This window comes from Triticum aestivum, chromosome 4B (assembly GCF_018294505.1).
Source record: "Triticum aestivum cultivar Chinese Spring chromosome 4B, IWGSC CS RefSeq v2.1, whole genome shotgun sequence".
Classification (NCBI taxonomy): domain Eukaryota; kingdom Viridiplantae; phylum Streptophyta; class Magnoliopsida; order Poales; family Poaceae; genus Triticum; species Triticum aestivum.
Window position 1 is genome coordinate 293545766 of NC_057804.1, and position 3945 is coordinate 293549710.

Genomic DNA, 3945 nt, shown 5'->3' on the forward strand with positions numbered 1-3945 from the left:
ACATGTAGTTGTAGTAGGGTTTTTTACTTTATATGCACTAAAATGCAAGGTAAGTGCAAAGAATGACTTAAACATAGCAGACGACCTGAAATGGGCAGGAAAACCAAACCAAGGGTATATCCGTGATTCTTTACCAAGATTTGTTTTTCTGAGGAGAAACGATGTAGTAGCTGACAATTTGTGTCCGAAGTGCTGCGCCTTCTTTTGGAAACTATGATCCTTCTTGTGAGATGCTCTAGTATGGAAGGTGCGAGCACCAAAAACTTGTGGCAAACTTTACCAATTTTTTTTCATGCGATCGTGAGAGCACGCCACAGTGACACAATGATTTTCGTTATTTTCTGGACTCTATATGCATTTCCTTAAATTAAAGTACCGACAGGGCCTACACCTCTGGCCGCACACTGCAGCTTAACTGTTTGAAGTTTTTTTTTCCGTTTCTCGCATAATGAATGAAAACTCGCAAAGCGACACACAAATGATCTTGCTAAACCGAATGTGTAGTTATATATATATATATATATATATATATATATATATATATATAGGGTGGGTCTATTATGATAACACCCTTAAGAGTCTTATTCTGCTAACAGTCTCTTATTCCGCTAACACCGGAAAACGCGCAACCCACTACCTCCACTAACCCCGACCCTAGCTTACTCTTCTGCTCACTACCTCCACTAACCCCGACCCTAGCTTACTCTTCTGCTCACTACCTCCCACCCCACTGCGCCCCCACCACCCACCCCTCGACGCCCCACCAGAATCTCTCTAGCACCCCCACCCCCACCCTTCCGGCGCCGACCACCAGAACCGCCCCAGCACCTCCACCCATCTGGCGCCCCACCCGCACCGCCCTAGCACCCCCACCCCCTCCACACCTCCGGCGCCCCAACGCGCCACCAGATCCACCAGGGCGCCTCTAGCCGTCTCCATCCGCCCTTTTCTTGTAGATCGCCGGCGACATCCAGGGCGCACGGCCACCTTCCAGCAACCACCGTGACCAGATCCGGCGACTTCGGCCTCCTCCTTCCTGCAACAGGCCGAGGTTGAAAAGGAGGCCGGCGAGCTCGAGCCACCGCCCCACGGTGAGATCTGTGGTGGCCGATCTGGAGGAGGTGGCTCGGCGCGACGACCACGTTCCCCTCCCCCACCCTTCTGACTTCGTCCCTTCTTTCTTCCCAATGACCAGGCTCCCCCGCGCGAATGGATCCAGGACTACTAGGTGGCCAAATCCGGCAGGCGGCATCACCGGTAAGGCACTCGATGGCACGCCCCTGCCATGGAGAACCACCACTGCCCGAAGAGCAAAACGAGCGTGCGCAAAGCTCCCCGTGGGCTGCTCTGTACGATGGCTCCACCGTGCAGTCCGCACGCGGCCCCTTGTCCGCCTGCCCACCTCGCAATGGCAGTTGCCGGTCGCTGCACCTTCACGCGGAGGCGGCCAAGGACGCAAAAGTGGAGAAGCGGCGACGAGATCTCATTTTCTAGCCCCCCGACAAGCTACCCCTCCTCCCCTTGAAGTCAAACCGCACCGACCTTGCAGTGCGCCGGCGCGCGCGATGTGGTTCACGCGTTGCCTTGCTGTTGCCCCTCATCTGTGCGTTTCTTGTTGTTCTTCTGAAGAGATATAAATATGCAAATGCAGTCAACTGTTGTTTTGCTAAGGGGAGCCTTGGCGCAGTGGTAAAGCTGCTGCCTTGTGACCATGAGGTCATGGGTTCAAGTCCTGGAAACAGCCTCTTACAAAAATGTAGGGAAAGGCTGCGTACTATAGACCCAAAGTGGTCGGACCCTTCTCTGGACCCTGCGCAAGCGAGAGCTACATGCATCAGGTTGCCCTTTTTTAGTCAACTGTTGTTTTGCTCTTCAGGTTCATTTTTACTTCTCTTTTTTTGCAGAAAAGATAGCCAGTGCATTCCGCCGACCTCCTCCCACATGCCCACCTGAAGTGCATTGCTGTTGGGCGCCCTTGGATCTGATTGTGTATTTTTTTTAGAAACGTGTATTTTTTTAAGTAGTCTTTGTAAAGTTTTGGTCTATTTGTGGACTCCCATTTGATTGCAGCCCATGTGCACGACGCGTGCAGTCCTGTTGGCCGGGCTGAGCAGGATGGTTCCCTGTTGTAGTGCACGTTGCCGGGCGTGTAGTCCAAAACATCTCCCGGTGCATCCCGTGCTGTTGGACAGCCATCGGTGAACCGAAGAAGTTGGGATATACTTTGTGTGTGATTGTAATGTGGAGACATAAAAAGGGACTATTTGTGTGGATTACTCAGTTTGTAAAATCGTTTCTTTGTAAAAGCAGTGCGCTTGGTGAACTGAAGAAGTACATTTTTCAAAATTATTGTAGTTCATTGTTAAAAAAAGTTGTGGTTCCCTTATTGGAGTGCACATAAAATTGCATTGGGAGTTGTAGTGCACTTTGTTGTTGCGTACACATGATGATTTTCAGTCCGTTTGATGCAGTGCGGTTTCGGTCTGAAGCAGTGCACTGATCTATCTGATGCAGCGCACTTCGTTATCGCGTACACACGATGATTTTCACTCCGTTTTGATGCAGTGCGGTTTTGGTCTGAAGCAGTGCACTTATCTGTCTGAAGCAGTGCACTTCGTTCGTCGCGTAGGCATGACAATTTTCAGTATATGAGATGCAGTGCGGTTTTTAGTCTGAAGCAGTGCACTATCTGTCTAATGCAGTGCATACGACGATTTGGGTGTCGCAAAAAACAGAGTGTCCGCATTTTTGTAAAATTGAAACTGCTCTTAAACCGTAATGAATTAGAGAGAGTGTTCTACATGAAAAAGTTGTGCCTCGTCGATATCTTTCCAACGGCGTATCGTTTGAATCATTCCGATCAGCGGTTTGCAAAAAATTTCGCGAAAAACGGCCGCTGCCACTCGTCGTCCGCCGCACGATTTTCCAAATTAACTTAAAACCGTATGGAATCTCAAAAACATTGCAACATATGAAAGTTGCGCCTCGTCCATAGCTTTTCAACGATATATTGCACGCCTCGTTTCGACAAACGGTTAAAAAACTGGAGTGAAAACAGTACCGAAAATTTGAATTTTTTTTGAAAAACAGAATTCCGCGATTTAGTAAATTTGAAACTTCTCTTAAACCGTAAGGAATTAGAGAGAAATTTATATATGAAAAAGATGCACCTCGATGATATCTATCCAACGGCGTATCATTTGCTTCATTCCGACGAGCGTTTTAGGAGAGATCTCGAAAAAACGCTCGCTGACATTCATCATGGCCCGCACCATTTTCAAAACTGCTCTTAAACAATGTGGAATCTCGAAAAGTGTTCAACATGTCGAAGTTGCGCCTAATCCATAGCTTTTCAACGGAATATTACATGACTAATTCTGATAAACAATCAAAAAATTAGAGCGAAAATAGTACCGAAAAAATAACGCGTGCAGTTTTTTCCGACGCGAAGTTCACTAGTCTATATTGCAGTGCTCGTCGTCAAGAAGATGCAGTGCACTTGCATTCAGCGTGCAGTGCAGAAGTGGTGTGCAGAATAGTTATTCTGCTAATATTAGCAGAATAGACCGTCTGTGTGTGTGCGTATATATATATATATATATATAGCTTTACGGGACAACTGCTTCATTTTCTGGTGTTCCGCCCGTGTTTTCTATGTGGAATGGGTTGTTGCGGGATGATTTAGTTTGTCTCTGCATCTCATTTTAGCTTTATTCTTTTTAATTTATAGGAAAATCTACTAGAGTGCTTGCAAATTGAGGGATTTGGCGGACGAGCTTTCTCTGTTCGTTCGTGTTCGTGTCAGATGCATTTTTTGTGCTTGGATGTTGTTTTTTAGTAGGAATTCTTTGATTGCGTTTGTTTTAATCAGTCTGTTCACTCTATAATTTGTTATTTTTTAGGAGTTAGTTTTAAATTCTTGTTAATTTGATTGTGCGGGCGGGT

General features: G+C 46.9%; 1 long non-coding RNA gene across 1 annotated transcript; it reads left to right on the plus strand.

Annotated features, from left to right (window-relative positions):
* Positions 1-580: 580 nt before the first annotated feature.
* LOC123092019 (uncharacterized) lies at positions 581-2276 on the plus strand. Its single transcript, XR_006444053.1, has 2 exons — positions 581-1091; positions 1196-2276. It is a non-coding gene; the product is annotated as an uncharacterized lncRNA (long non-coding RNA).
* The last annotated feature ends 1669 nt before the right edge of the window (positions 2277-3945 follow it).